Source organism: Falco peregrinus, chromosome 3 (assembly GCF_023634155.1).
Source record: "Falco peregrinus isolate bFalPer1 chromosome 3, bFalPer1.pri, whole genome shotgun sequence".
Taxonomy (NCBI): domain Eukaryota; kingdom Metazoa; phylum Chordata; class Aves; order Falconiformes; family Falconidae; genus Falco; species Falco peregrinus.
Window position 1 is genome coordinate 35,488,397 of NC_073723.1, and position 17,012 is coordinate 35,505,408.

The following is a 17,012-nucleotide window of genomic DNA, read 5'->3' on the forward strand; positions in this document are numbered from 1 at the left end:
GGCCACCAGGCGGGCGGGCCGCAGAGCTCCGGCTTCGCAGCCCTCACCAGTGCGCCCGTGTGAGGGCTCTGAAAGCCACCGCCTGAAAGCGCATAGCTTCCCAGAAGCTGTGGAACACTGTTTTCATAAATTTGTTTTTCAGAGTTTTTTCAGGCTGCGGGAGTATATATGGCTATACCTACCAGGTGAGGCCATTCCTGGCTGTTCGGTCAAATTTGGGTTTGGCGTTGCCTGGTCGATTGTCCTCTGTGCGGGGAGCTTTACACCAAATGTGTTTCTCAGGCAACTTAGCAGTCGATATTTCGATCAGGAAAACGGCTGTTGTTCAGATGATGGGGAGTTAGCGGCTGGTATGGTTTTATTAGTTGGCTTTGTCTCTGCATCTATGTTGAATACTCAAAGCTTTTCTTCCCAACACCACCTTCGCTGCCATCTCCCTTGGCTTTGTCAGCCCGTGGTACCACTGCTGCAACTGTATCTACCTCAAGCTAAACACTACCTGAAACTACATACCTTGAGCTAAATAATATCCCAAGCTAAATGTTTGGGAATCAGCCTGGAGATTCCCAGCGCTGTTGCAGCAAACTTGCTCAAATGTTCCTTGTACCCATCAGCACTGGAAAGTGGCATGGAAATAAATCTGCATCTTTGAGAGGCTGTAAACCCTTTGTACTGGTGAGGTACAGGGAAAAGGCTGAGAAGCTGCAATATTCAGAGCCCAAGATTAATTGGGTTGTATTTCATGTCCCCACACTAGCTGGAAGGTAAAGGTTCCCATTTTAACTTACCTATATAGCTAGGCTAATAAATAACTGAATATGGACTTTGTTTAGGGTAACTACAATGGTTTCTTTAAACTTGTAATAACAAAGATGAGGTAATTACCAAAGTGTTCTTAAGAAAACCTGGTTCCACTTATCTTCCTTAGGCAGAACTCAATTAGGAAAATACTAAGAGGTGATTTAGGTACAATGGTATGGAAAATTACATCTTTTCACTTTCAAAAGAGAACTCTGAAACAGAAGAAAATACAGTCTTTTACTCTGTCATCAATCAAATGGATAATGTCACATTTATTGTAATGACAGGCATGTAAAATCGACACCTGTTGCAATATTAATTCAGAAAGCTTAGACATTAATCCTTTTGAAATGGTTTCTACCTCATCTTCCTGGAGAGAGACATCTGTGAGCTCATGAAATTAGAGCAGCTCATTTTCTGTCTGTATAAATGGACAGCTTTAGTGGGCTTGTTTATTGAGGGATCAGAGAGACTTTTAAACAACTTCATATATACAAGGAATGCCTATTGGAGCCGTTTATGGAACTAAGGGACACGATCGGTATTACACACAAAAAGGTGCAAGTCAGTTCTTTCCCTAGTATTCATTGTCTGTGTGAGAATTTACACAATCTTCTCTATTAAGGAGCCCCATGCCTACAGAAGAAATCTTCATATTTTAGCTCTGCAGTGAGGTGGTCCTGTTGCACCCAGAGCAGAAGCTCTTTGTCAGCTTCTGCACGTTGCAGCTTCTAGGCACTGACTTACGCATAGGTGACAAATGCTAGCATCAGCAGGGTAGGTACTTGGAGTCAGCCCCAGGCACTGAGTCATTTCACGGTGTCTCACTGACTTTCTGGTGGTGGTATTCTTTTCCTGTCGCTTTCATCATCAGAGGTTGAGCAAAAAGAAAACGTAGTATCTTTATCTGCATGAAAAGATAACCACAATAAATTATTTTTGCATCCCTTAGGACATACCTTTGCACTTACCCTTTCCTTCTGATATTGGCTCAAAAATTCATTATTGTCTAAATTGCATGATATTGCTTTCTCTAGGGAGTAAATATTTCTGTCATGAAAAGTCATCGTAACTAAGAAGAGGCCACAGTTTTAAACAGTTAAAAGCAGTGTTACCTAGTGCATGCGTAGCTGCATTGCAGTGATTTATTTCTATTTTCTAAACTTCTGACACATTTACAAAGCAGACAGCCAGCTGAAATAGCAAAGATGAGAGCATGATCAGCCTTATACCATTCATTAAAAACTTCAGGATTTCTGTGAGCCCAGCAGCAGAAACCTTCACCCATAGTACCTCAGTATGCTACTGATGAAAGTATCTTCCCAATATCTTCTGAAAATAAATGTTATTACACCCATTGTTCAGGTGGAGAATTCAGGTACAGCATTTTTAAGGATGGCTTTCGTAAAAGTCATCCTACATCTCTTACACATTTTTAAAAAATCCTGTATGGAATTGTTTACTCTGAGTAGGCAAGAAGACTGCAAAACAGCAGGGAATCCAATACAGGCCTCCTTACTCTATGCCTTAATCAGGTCACACTCGCTTAGGGACAGATCTGCATTCCGTAATATTCAGTAGCACTGTAAAACATAGTAAGTTGACATCTGCTTCATCCGAAAAATAAGGTTTGAGAAATCAGGGAAGGAAAGGTAAGAGGAAAACTGGTGAACTGAAACAAACTGACCAAAGCAAATAGCAGATTTCAGAAGCATCGTTAATGGCTGGGGCTACAAAGGAAGGAAAGCTGTGCATCTGTTCAGAGTTCTGCTTTTGTCCTTAAAGGCAGAATTGATGTGAGCATCAAATGGAGATTGATAGGTGAAGTGCAGGCTGAATAAGTACTGTATCTGTCTTCCCTTAGACTGTCCTTTTGTTTGATCCAACAATGCAGCACATGTAATGTAAGGACATACGTAAAAAGCAAGCGATGTAGCATGGGAAGAGATGTCATTGAGAAGTGCTGCTGAGGTTACAGCTTTGAAAGATGCCTGCCAGACAGCTTCCTATCACTGCTGTATCTGTAAAAATGTAATACCAAAAGTAGAATAATCCAGTCCCAGTGGATACAAACCAGCAATCTTCATGCTAAACTTCTCTGTTACAGTAAGAAACCCACCCGTGTAGACAAATGCATGCATCACACGTGCCTGTAACTGAACTGCAGAATGCAATGCAATGAAATGAGACTGAAAGTGAGAGGTTTTAGCCTACACAGTAATTTCAGACACGCTTTTGTCTGAAACTGGTACCAAATCACAGGATCACAGCTGGGCACCTGGTGACAACTTTTTTTTTACTTCAAAAGCTTATCAGAATAAATAAAACATAGTGGTCCTGTTGGGTACTTAATCAATAAGGTACTTTTCATCCAAAGGAGGGTTTTGTGCATTTGTCACCTAAATAAAGGATTGAAACAGAAGGACCAGAACTAATTAACTTGCTATAGCTATGGGACACTGTTGGACTTGCAGTTCAGAAGCAGTATTTGCTTCTGCTAAACAGCCAAAGGCATGATTATGTTCATCTTTCTTATGAAAATACCTTTCCTGAAATGATAGATGCTTTCTTTGAGAATGGAAAGCAGGAATAATCACGAGTCTGGAAAATGTCTCAGAGTCATGGCTTTATCCAGACCACAAAGCACGTACAGAAGAATGATGCATGGGAAAGTGACTTACAGCAGCTTTGGGCTCTGCCAGCCATGACTGGCTTGGCCAATACCTTGACATAATTAGAACAACCAAAGTGCTGCTCCACCTCAGCATACCAGTTTCCAGGGGCCAGTGTGACAGCTAGGAATGGCTGACTTTAAGGGGACACATAGAAGTAAATATGCCAGCAGGATGTAATTCAAGAATCCCCCTGCTCAAAGCTAAGTTTTCCAGGTTCCACCATGCTCAGGGCTATTTCCCATGGGTGATTTCATGCAACTTTACCGGAGCACAGAACGTGCCCACAATGAGCACATTGTTAAATGAGCAAAAGCATTTACTCAATGCCTGTGGCCAATCTAAATATAAAATGTCTTCCACTATATTTAATAGCTTGTGGAAGAAAACAATACAACAGAAAGGAATTTGATAATACACAATATGGAAGGTGCAGCAATGTTTTTTGACATATTGAACACTGCATGCCAGGCAGTGCAAGAAAGGCATGTCACTCGGTGCTTTTGATTGAGGGATGCCATGGTGGCATGCCATAGCCAAAAAGCCAAATTGTCATATGTCTTCCACTTCACTGAGATGCCATGCTATGGAAAACATTGTAGGCACGAATGGAAACCCCCATTGACGGCCAGACACATGTTGGAAGATCTGCCAAATGAAAATGAGAAGCATATTGGGTCAGTTTGTTGGTTTTATACACACCGAGCTCTTTAGCTACATTTATTTTATTTGATGAAAAGCAGAGTGTAGCACCTCTAGACAAACAAGAGGCAGACTTTTAATGCATCTTTCCACTTCAGAAGGCATATAACTCAGCAGTCTGTGGTTTGGATGCTAGGACTTTGCTTGCAAAATCCCATCATTCTCCTGTTGTGGCTCAGAACCTATATTACCATTTGCAGAACTTAGTATTTAGTCCATGAGATACAATAAACTTGAAAACAATAAACCAGAATTTGGATTTAGCGAAAGGAACTAAAAGATGAACAAGTTTTCCTTGTGACAATCTATTAAAATGGGCATAGACTTAAAAGGCTATCAGTAGCAAAATAATAAAAAAGTAAATCTATTCAATATCACATAGAGATCTGATACAACAATATTCTGCCTGTTTAAAATCCATCTTCCAGATGTAAAAAACCTAAACTGACAAACACTACAGGAAGATGACTCTTTTCTCATAATGATTTTCCTATATAGTACTCACACTGAAATCCAAATCTGAGCTGGGCTGTCTACTTTTATACACACTGGCACAGTGTGACTTGCAATAATCCAAGTATGAGAATTTGACCTATACTGTTTGCTTTTATAAGATCTGGACGTGCCTGTTTGGAGATTCCAGCAGACTGGCAACTCTTCTATATCAAGGTGGAGTTTTATGTACGACCTTCATCTTGAGTGATACTCTGGCAGTAACATCTACCTGAGAACAGTCCTAACCAGACCACAGAAATGCTATGATGAGGCTGGAGGAGTTCATGAGAGTTTTACAGAAGACATGACAATGGTATATGTCACATAGTTAACAATGCAGCAAATTCTAAATACTTCATACATATTTTCCAGTGACACTCATTCTTCTAAAAGAGAACTTTATAAGAAAATCATTGCACGTGTTTCCAGTCCTTGAAGTATGCCCTTTGCAGGCACAGATTGTTCAGTTCATAATAATTTTACAGAAATCCCTTGGGGTGCCTGTTTCCCAAAGCCCTACAAGAAGCTGAATTCATACCATTTGTGCACTTCTGAAGGTCGGAGCATAACACCCCATTTCTATCAACACCCATGCTTGTCTTTGATGAAGTCAAGATTTCACTCTGAGACCACAGAACAACTTTGAAAGCATAATCTATCGGTCATAAAAAGATAACTTAATGTATGGAAGTATAAATCTTTATATGTGTACAGCAAGTGTAAAGAATATGTAATTAAAAAGGAGTCAGTACAAGGACTTATGCTTATCAAATATGTCAAATTTCAGCAACACATATTGAAGAGCAGGTATTACCAGAAGAGAGGGAAAAATTGCATAATAAAAAGCCTTCAGTAACTGAGAAACAATATTATCTGGAAATGTTAATGTTCTTATCAGAAGAACAGTTTAAGAAATTAACAATATATCAAAAGCATTTTATTTTTTAACAAACCCCACAAAAACAGACTAAAAGAATGGCATGCGGTGATCCTAAGATGTAATCTTTAAAAATCTGTCTGAGGATACAGTAATAGAGCAGTACCTCATTTTGTAGTTGGTGGTATATTACAGTCTTACGGACAAAATCCTCAGCTTCCATCCTCTGCATTCTAGGTCTCATTTCTGTGAATTCATACTGATGCATCTCCATGGGCTCCTCTGCAATATTCAGCTTTCTCTAGCATGACCACTTAAAGCTTGGGCTATGGAATACAACATGTCTGCTCTTTGAAGTTGCCAGTACAACTAACTGAAATGCTGTTGGTCTGACAGTTCAGCATGACTCAGTACAGTGGTCTGTCTAGCACAAAAGATTTTGCTAGTTTCTTTCCCTCCATCCCTACCCTTCTTTATCTTTCTGTTCCTCAGTCTCTTCAAATTAACTTTCTCTGTGGTGTGACTCTACATTATCTACAAATGTAATAGTTAGTCAATGTATCTTTACATTATGTATTTTGGAAAAAAACCTATGTTTTTTTCTCCTGAATGGATGCCAAGACTTTGTGATTGGTTTTGATGATCGATGCTAGACATATTTCATGTGATCCAATTCTGCCATTCAAATCTTGTAGTCATTTCAGTGACCATAGTAGTGCTGAGGTATACAGAAATACATTTGAAGAATGGAGCCAAGTACTCAGACGCTTTCAGAACTAAGCCCTTGACTCTTGACCTTAAGGATGCTTCAGTGTTACTTATAAAAGCAGCAAAATGTATCAGTGCAACACTTACCTTTTAGATATTTTAATTTATATTTTAATATTTAATTAATATTTTAAATAATAAACCTTTATGTCACTGTGGAACTATTCTTCCTAGACAAGGACAGAATATTTCCTGGCACAAACACTCCACATCTGCAAAGAAGACTAGTAAGGGCCTTGATGTGATAAGATAGAGGTAAATAAGGAATTTATGTTTCATGCTTGCAATGAAGACAGTGGCTACTGTTATACTGTGCTGCGCTTCAGGCTTTTTTGGAAGCAGTGACAGCATCATACCAAGGAGTGACACTGAGAGGTGCCCTCTGGTACTTGCTGCTTCTGCCACTACAATAATGGTCACAGCTTATAATCAACATGTAAAGAGCTCAGTAACAATGAACACTGGAACTCTTTTTGCTATCCTAGCTTGGGACCCCTCACCCAGAACATGCAAGCACTGTCTGCTGGCAGCTACATGTGCAATCTGGAACTACAGACTTTGGCCCTCCCAACAGCGATCATTGTATATCCTCTCCAGACTGTCACAGGCACAGATCCTAATCACTGTCATCGTAGGAGATCACAATTTTGACTGTGGAAAGTGGTTAAGAATACAAATAATTGTCTTTGGTCCTTCACATTTCCTTGGTGCTGTGTTGCTGTTTTTCCCTCAATTCTAGTGATTTCAGGAAGCTCTCCTTTCTACATCATTCTAGACTTCATAAATGCTTTGGTTTCTCAGAGTTAAGACCAATGAAACCTTCATGTTCAGGATGCACACTGAGGTGTACTTGCTGAAGACATGAATGATGCACCAGTTCACTATTGCACAACCCAGGTACAAAATGTAATTGATCTAATTCCTTAGTAGATCTTATTGCTTAGTTTTAAGAAATAATGGTGCGTTGAAATGGAGAAATGAGGATTAAATAAATGATAATGAAAAATCACAGATCAGGGAATACCAGTAAGTCTCAGGCCAGTCAATACTAGCAGTTTATACAACCAGGCAGTATCTGCCAGTTTCTTAAACATCCCCACATGGACACAGCAGAGATTTCCCAGCTATTCAGAAAGCAAATTCCTCCAGGACAGCGCAACTGTAGTGAAAGGCATATGACAAGAAACAAGAAGCCATTATATCTGGTCCTGTCTCTAACACTAATGTCCTCTGAGGACCTGTGGGTGTCACTCCCTGGCCAGTGTTCACATCACTGTCATTGTGCAGAGAGTGCAGCACCCTACTCCCTGTCTCATAAGACTTTGTTAAAAATGAATAATATGATTCCTGCAATCTCTTTTCTTCATCAAAAGCCACACAAAAGCTAAATGTTAGCTACCTACTTACTGAAGGGGGCAAATCTAATCTGTTCTGGGTATCCGCACTGCACAGCATCACCAATCTATTTCATTATTTTCTTGTAGAGTTACAGTCTGCAAGTAGCATGCTGGGTGGAAAGAACAGCAAGTTAAATAACTGCAGCAACCTAAAATTTATGTTAATATTTCTGAGTTTGCATCCATAAACATTACTGTTTGTAAAGCTAGTTTCACTATTCAGTCACCTTCTGTGTGCTTCTGCCTGGGCATTCCAGCTTTAACTACGTGCTTTTTGCAAAGGTTCTCTACAGAAATTCTAGCAAAGTATTTTAAGGCATTAGACATGGAAAACATTTTTCTAACCTTGCATCACTGTACCATTTTAACAAGGGCAATGAACCTAGTGTTTCAATTATAGGTCTTGCACAACAGGCCAACAATTTTCATCTGTGTATTCCAAGACCAGTTGCATTTGTTTAGCTATAAATTCAGAGATGCTGTAGGTTATGATCTGTATGCAGATGTATACAAGTAACTTCTTAATACTGGATTCTGAGTAATGAAAAATATGAAATTTTGAATAAACATTAGTGGTACCAGAATGAGTATCCCAAGTCAAATTCTCTGAATTAATGTCAGATGTCAGTTGCTAAACAGAACATTAAAATCAAAAACAAGGTAAGAAAAAATTTATTTCACTGACATAATTTTCATCATTTGGTTTATTTTGAATTTTAAAAATAAATCTAATTTGAAAATACACTGTTCCTAACAAAATTAATGTGTCAAAACAAAATGTTTTATTTTCTAGTGTTTCTTCCATTTCTTTCAACAATCCCTATCACCAGGTTGATTTTAACCCCCTGATGAAAAACTATATAATCTACCTGCCTAAAAGAATTTGTTCAGCTCTGCTCTAATTTGTATTGCATTACTACAAAACCCAGGGAATTGTATGATATTCCAAACAGACTTAGCCTTCTAGATGCAGCAAATGAATGAGTGTCTGTAAACTCAAATACCTAATTTCAAAGATGAAATTTCAGTTTCTGGGCTCTTAATTTTTACCGAAATCATACTATCACCCACAGATCCTATCACCCATCACCCACCCTTTCTCAACTGGAAAGTCCAGTGACTTGTTTTTATATGCCTTCACCTATGATGGTCTGGGAAAGAAAGGCAGAAAAGGTTTTTCCTCTGTTAGCCAAACAGTGCTTACTTCAGCAACTTGTTAATGCTTTTTCCCTCTTGGAAATTAGTCAAAAAGAATTTCTGATCAGCAGGTTAGATCAGCTGAAAGGCAGTAGTACAGCTGGTACTACTGCAGGCTTGTGCAACTGTAAACAATTAATCCTGGCACATGCTTTCACGGAGTGCTACTAACAGTTTCCTGAAAACCTGTTTCCCAAAGGTGAAGGAAATCATGGTCCTGTAGTGCCATCGCTCTTTTCAAAAGGTTTATGTTCCAAACAAGCCTGTCAGTTTGCAAAGAATCACAGAAACCAAAGCAGGAAAAAGAGAGAGTTTTATACTATTGATAGAAAATTTGATGCCCAGATAAAACTGCAGAACTTTAAGAACAGTTTTTTAATAAAAGAGCTAGTTATGATATGTATTAATGCTAATATTTTATACCGAAATCCAGCAAACTAAGCTCCTCAATGTGAAAGGACAATAAAACAAACCTGATAAAAGTTACCTTGTCACAAAGAAGTGTAAGATCACGCTTGTCTTGCATTAAAAAAGCCCCAGTCTTATATCTTTTGTTCAATAGTCGGTTACCCTGGGCCTTGGGCTGGTAACTGGAGTGTTGGGAAAAACTGTAAACACGACTCCTAAAAGATTTCCTTCTGTTGGAAGGAGTGGGGAGGGCAATATTTCAGTTTTATAAGTAAGTTCTGTTTTACTTAGCTATTTTGCTGCAGTACTCCACATTGCCCTCAATGAAGAAAAAAATGTAAATAATGCCATCATATGAGTATCCAATGCATTGCTCTTTTTATTGCTACTTACCTGAATTTAATAAAGGTCTGAGCTTAATGTAGGTCTGTGTTTAACTACATCTTTGAGTATAATTGTAATCTTGTAAAGAAATGTATTTAGTATGGTAAAATAGCAGATAATCTACCCAAACCACAGAAGCCAATAAAAAGAATTCAATTTAAATAACTGGATGCATAGTCCAGTAACCATAAGTAACCCTTAACCAACACAATCTCTAAACTGAGGGCTTAAGTCATCTGATATGGACTATCAGTGCTCTAATCCCAAAAGTTTTTTGAAAAGAAGTTTGCTTAAGTCTCTTTTTCATTATGCACAGGACACTGCCTTCATTAAGCCCTCCTGAATTTATCAGCTTTGATAGCAGTCTTTTGCATTTGGTAATAATATATGGCTTTCCTTTTCTTGGTGGTAGCCTACTGACTAACATCTAATAACACTGGCTACTAAGCATCTTGAAATGCTGGAAAGCGGACATTCTGGATGTGCAGAGTAATTGGATACCCACACAATGTACTGTCATTCTGCCGGTGTTTGATCTGTCTGCTCTGTTGGGTGTGCAGCGAGTTGGTTGGGCACATACAAACGCATCGGTCAGTAGTGCAGTACACTTGCAGCAGGTTTGACATTTTCTGCATTTACTGCCTATGCACTGCACAGAGGCACTGGGAGCACACCACATGGCTATACTGGACTAACTCCTGACCCACTGGAGATTTATGTTGTCTTGGGGGGGTTGATTGTTTTCATAGAATGCCTTCTTAAGATCCTTCATACACAGAATGGGTACAAATGCCTAAGGAAGCATTAATTATCTCCTTACCCTGCTGTCGGGGGTTTTCTTGTAGTGGAATGAAGCTGGGTTAATTACCATTGATAATATACAGCTGTGGGCTGGCTTCAGGGGCGGTGGGTTGGCTGATGTGGATAAGGTGCAGGTGTGGCTGGTTAAGTTAAGTTGTTGAGAGGCAATGAAGAGAGAGCAGCCGAGGAAGGGAAAGGAGCAGAGAGAAAACACGTGCCCTAGATGAGGACAGACTAGGAGAAGGCAGCAGAGGGACTGGTATGAAGAGTGTGTTGGTATGAGATGGTAAAAGGCCTTGTTGCAGCTTGATAGTTTGGAGAGTGCTGTGATGTTTTCTCATTCCACAGTCAACTTAGCAGGCTATTGGTGTTGATGGTCCTCCTCATATGAACATACTTACCTCAAGCTGTGGTTCATGAAGCCCAAGGTCACATATACGAAATTGTGTCTCCACCAAAAGTTTATATTTTAATAGTCAGCCATGCTTGTATACAGAACCCAACTGCAGGAGTGATGCTAAACAGGAGTTATTTGGTATTATGAGAGTTTTGCTGGTTTTCAGAGAGAAGATGCATTGGAGACTGAGGTCTCTCCTTCAACAGTCACTGTTGTAGCTCCAGTGCCTCAGTGAAGGCAAGTCGCGCTCCCTGCAGGGAAAACCTCCTTAAGGATCACATAAGATATACTTATCATCTATCATCCAAACAGAACCTAAGTCTTAGCATTGATGCTAAAAGACTAAGATTTGCTGTTACTAGACAGTCACTTAGATGTTCCGTGGGTCATTTGCTTCTATGGTAATAAGTAAAGCTTTCATTTATTTATACAATGAGGAAGAAAGCAGGAGTTCAACGGACCACTGATACACTGTCACGATGACTGATTTGTGCTATAGAGGACAAAATGTTGCAAGATAGTCTCACACCTTCCTCTGTCTCCTAAATTAGAGAAAAGGGCTGCTGTTGGCCAGCTAAGCCATCTAGCACACAAGCCCAGTTTAGCAGAGAATTTAAGCATAAGCAATATTTATGTTTATAACCAGTTCTTTTGAATTCAGTTGGAGTGTTCACACTCTAAAGATGCTTGTACACTAGACACAGTTCAGGTGGGTAACATTTTTTGTCAGAGATATTGGAGTTTTATTTTAAATAACAGTGGTCTGTTTTTAAAGTCACATAAAATTTCAGTTTTGAAGAAACCATGAATTTGTTTCAAAAATTAATGTAACTTGATCTTGTTATGGAATTAGCTTACCAGATGTTCTCTGGGTGTGCTGGGGTGGACTTGGGAGAATCAAGCCTGCGCTTTCCTCTTTAGTCAATGCATGTGTCATCAAAGCACTTTATTTGTGTTCTCCTGCATCTCTAGCAGATGGTACTAACTGCCTATCCTTTGTAAGACAGCATTAACCATATTCCTGAAAAGCCTTTGCATTGCTAGTAGTCCTGCTTCTTCTCTGGTGCTTCCCTCTGTTACCCACCTGTTGACATCAAAGGCCAAGGCACATTTGCTGATCCTCTGTGAGAGGAAGGATCTCCCATGCCCCTTCATTTATTCTCTGTTAGGGTTTGAACTGTTGTATATTTGTGCACTTTTTTAGCTCTTGGGACAGAGGGTGAGTTTCATGCAGAGCAGACACAATCATCCTTCATCAGGTTATTACGTTAATGCCATGGATACTTGTAAACAGTAAGTAAAACAGCAATGAAACCACTTCTGAGAAAAGTAAACTTGCTTTTAAGAGGCAAGGTATTCTGTTGTCTTCGGCAATCCATCTGCTTTCTTCAGAATTTGCAGCACAGATTAGAAATTAAAGAAGCATCACCTGTGGGCATGTAAATAAAGTTAACATAAATTGGTGGCAATTAATTGTGATGTGCTCATTATATTCCAATATAATAAGTAAAAAGTCCTTCATCAATCACAGCGTCATTAAAGGAAAAGTATGTTTCAGAGAGTTTGCAAGATTGTCCTGAAATAATGGCAGACAATACCATGTTTATAAGATTTGTTTCTCTGTCTGCATTTACTACATGATACTTGATCTCACTATGGTATTGCACTTTGGAATGGAAAAAACCCAACAGTTTAGTTAGGCTTTTAGGAAGCATTAGCTAATTATAGCTTTTATAATCCCCTTCATTTAGAACTAGTCTCCTGTTTGTAATAGCTGAGATCATCCCCATCTTGCAACATCCCACGTGGTCACTTGATGGATACTCTGTTTTTGCTACAAAATATTCATATCTGAACTCTCAATTCTATTTGTTTATCTTAACAAAGTGATAGATTCTGGACTATTTACTGTTATACTTTATTCACATGATTGATTTCACCACAGATAAAAATTCAGAGAACAGCCATTATCTATATATGTCTTAATCCAAATGTGATGAGTTACAAAAATCATTACACAACAATACTCAAAATTCCCCAGGCAGTGCCCACATCTCAGATCTTCTTATCTTTAACTCTGGACATATTCTCTAGAAACACATTCTTTGATTCCTATATCTGATCATAGAAAATAAACTGAAAATAGACCAGCTTTGTTGAAACTCAATATAATTCTTACCTAGTGTTCCAGTATTTTCCTAGTGACGAAGAAATGTTTTATAACATTCCAGACAAAACTTCAGCCACACAACCATAAAAACACTCAGATTGGAAGGAGTATCAGGCAGTCATCTAGTCCAACCTTCTGCACAAATAGCAACCCCAAAATATCTCACTTATGTTTCAGAACATATATTAAGATGACATATATTAGTTTTCCTTAGCATATGACCTGCTTGCAAAATGTATTCATAAAGTGGTTGCTAAAATTTCATTTCACTTACTGATACAAACTGGGGAAAGAAGTAGAGGAACCAGTGGTCTCAGTAGTCTCTGGATGAAATAAATATACTTCCAGAATGGTTGGCCATGTGGTAAGAAATGTGTAGTGTTAATGTACAAGAGATATCCAGGTACATCGTATGCTGATGTTCAATAATAGTGAAACAATAACAGAAAATAATATATCTCAAGTTCAAAGTCTCACATTAGATGAGGTTACCCTTCCTACAAGGACAGCATGTTTTAGTGCAAGGGCAACAACAGCACCAAATAAGAAAACGTCCATAGCACTACTTCTGTAAGAAAAATAGTGAACAGAAATTCAATGGTTCCTGTATTTGGCAAGGAGCAATAAAAAGATGAGAAAAAGAAGGACCAACCTTCACTTAACATTAGTATCCCCATCAAAGTACAGAATTATTATTATAGAGGTCAGAAATATTTTATTGCTAACATCAAGCAGCACTAAGCTAGCCTTGTTCTATGCATCTGCATTAGAGGTACTCAAGGTGTGTAAGGGAGCCACAGTCTAGAACTCTTAGCCCACCAGGTTGTGCTACACAGCTATTTCCTTTCCATCTTCCCACATCTTCAGTTCCAGTCTGGCCCTATGTTATTCTGCACCTCTCAGGTTTTTTTCTTCATCCCTAATACTTCTTCAGGTCCTCTATTTCCTGTTGGCATCTTACAGCCTCACCCCAGACTCGTCACAATTTCTTGTTCAGTTTCTAAAACACAGAACCCAAAATATCTTTATTTAGAACTGTTTTCTTGTCACTTCAGAAAGCTGTCAAAGAGTGCTGTTATTGAGATCATCTGAGTGGTTTTAATCTTCCACTAAAGAAACACAAGGATATAGTTATTTTGAATAAAAGCAGGCATTTTTTAAGACAGTGCTACTGGGAAGTGCAAAATTGGGGAAAACTGCAAAGAAACACACAGAATGTGAATTCTTCATGAAAGTAATAATTCCAGCTTTTTACTGTCTATCCTGCTGAGTAAAGAAAGATGTTCTTCAGAGCTGAAGTGAAACAGCTGGGAGATTCTTTCATAACCTCCCACATCCCTGCTCACTCCGTGTGCAATGGGATGGGCAATGGCCAGGGGGGAGGTAAGGGATAAAGAGACCTTTTCAGGATTTCTTCTTCACTCCTCTGAAGGGGTAAGAGCATGAATGCGCGGGTGTGCTGTCATACGGTTGTCTCCTTTCAGTAACACTCTTGCTTTCCGTCTGTTGTCAAGCTGAGATCAGCTCACTGGCTCCTTTCCTCCATCTCAGTCTGTTTACATCGTTTCAAGTTTTCAAGGCCATCTCTGCACAGCAAAGGGCTGGAAAACTTTTCTTTTTTTAAACTGAGAGGAGATCTGCGGTCTGCTCTGTTGACCTGGGATTCACATGGTTCTCTCTGATCCCTTGCCAGTACACCAGAGTTTATTTTTTTGTTGCCTCTGTGAGAGGAGTAGGATAACTAGGTAGTACAGAGTGTGATTTCATGGTGGCAGGGAGCATGGAACATGCAGTTAATCTACGCTGCAACAAAAACTAGGGGAAACGGGGTAAGCAGGTCCTGGTTTTGACATTTTCAGGCACGTCAGGCTTTTATCAGGAATTTGGGAAAGATGCTATTCTTTTAAGAATAGGAAAGACACAATAATTTATCTATAAAAAAACATTTCCTCTTAGTTCTGTTTAGTATCATGGGGCTCTGTTACGTCCTGGTGGCATGCCCAGTAGTGTAGATGGTTATGGAGTAAATATGTGTATTTTCTTGCAAAAAAACCTTGCTCCATTTCTATACAATTTGCATTAAATTTTGATCGTTCATCGCATTCCCATATTTCTGGTTTACACACTGGGATGTCCCAGCTGGGATACCTGCTAGTTTCACTGCTGTCAGAACTCTACAGGGGCCTAAGGTGGGATTTCTTAGTGCAGATACAGAAGTGGCGCGTGCCTGTAGGTGGCAGAGTTGGTCCAACGGCTCGGGGTACTGGTGAATTCTGTAGCATTCCTGAAACCGTTGCCGTTTCTTAACAAATATAATTGCAATTGTTAGTTGCAGTAGGTTTCAAACATGCCGCAGTGCAAAAGGAAAGGTACCGACAAGTCGCGCCTGCCCATGTGCCATCAAGCAGCAGCGTATGTTTGGATACTTCTACAACTTGCGTTATGCTTGTGGGGTTTAGCATGGCGTATACAAAGAACACTGCTAGCATAGTAATATCTTTAGAATGGAAATCAGTGAAACTATACCTATGGTACATAAATATGCTTATCTGCATAGGTACATATCCATACATTTGTAACAAAACTTGCATTTCTTACTTGTGCAGGTGTTTTTTCAGCAGTTCAGTAGCTCAAGGAGAGAAATACTTTTGCAAAACAGCTGACACTGAAATTATGGGGGTTTCCCCTGTCCCTTGGTTAAGGGCGGGGGAGGGGGGGGGGGGGAAACTCCTTTTGAGAAACTGTGACAGAAGCACTGCATCCCTAACTGACTTACAGAAATTATTCTTTGTGACTATCACTGATGTGGACAGTAACATTAAAAGGTATGGCAAATTAAAGTCAGAATAGCCAGCCAGAAGTATAGCCAAATAAGTTTTGAATCAAGTTTTAAGCAGTATTTGATGAAAAAGGATTCAACAATAATAAAAAGAACAATTACTTTTTCAGTAGCCACATACCATTTGTTTTTCTACTGCTGTTTTGATAGAAGAGTAAGTGCTTTTTTACCCACTCTTCCTGAAGAAAGCATGAATTCTAATGCTTCATCACTGATGAAACGAAAAAAACAAACCTCCTCAAAAGTTCTGCTACTCCTGTTTTTCACTGCTTAGTCTTTCAGGAGACTGGAAACAAAAAATATTCTCAGCCATCCAACGCAGCTTACAAGGAAACACTAATAAAACTTTCTGTAGCATTGTGACAAAAAATCTAATATGAGAAATTGCTTTCAAACAACAACGTTACCCTATAAAACCAGCTATGTTAGAAGATGCCTTTGAATTGTCCCATTCCACCCACGTTTCAGGTCAAAGGTATACAGCTAGGTTTCTAACTGCTACTTCTTCACTGTGCTTAAGCAAGCAGCAGAGGGCACAGCTCCCTGCTGAAATTCAGCCTTCCAAGCAGGAGGTTGTGTGACTATGTCTCATTCTGCTTAAAAAGTTTTCTGTCTATCAGGAGTGATGTTTTGAGTAAAACACTGCAGTTTCCACAATCAGTAATACCTTTGAAAGAAGGTGTTTCTTTTTGGCTATTTATCCAACAGTCAAATCTGTACAAAATCATGAGATTCTATGATTCTATTTAGTTATGTCTAACGCAACTTCCAGAATACAAGTGTTATCACAGACCACTGAACCAATGATTTACATACTGTTTTGTACAGAACTCCAAAAATTGAATACATTTGGTTACCTTAGACAAAAATCTGCTCCATACATACAGCTCAAATTTGTTCACAAGCAATAGCAGCAATACTTGCTAAAGCTATATTCAAACTGATCAGCTGCTCCAACTGAAGGGTCCAAATCCTGAAAATGTATGATGCAGGGAACAATTTTCAGCAGTCTCATGGCACACAAATGTGATTTTCAATTATTGCCCCAAATGCTGGGGTCTGTGGATACTTTTCAAAATGAAAGACAACCACGAAGTGCAAGCC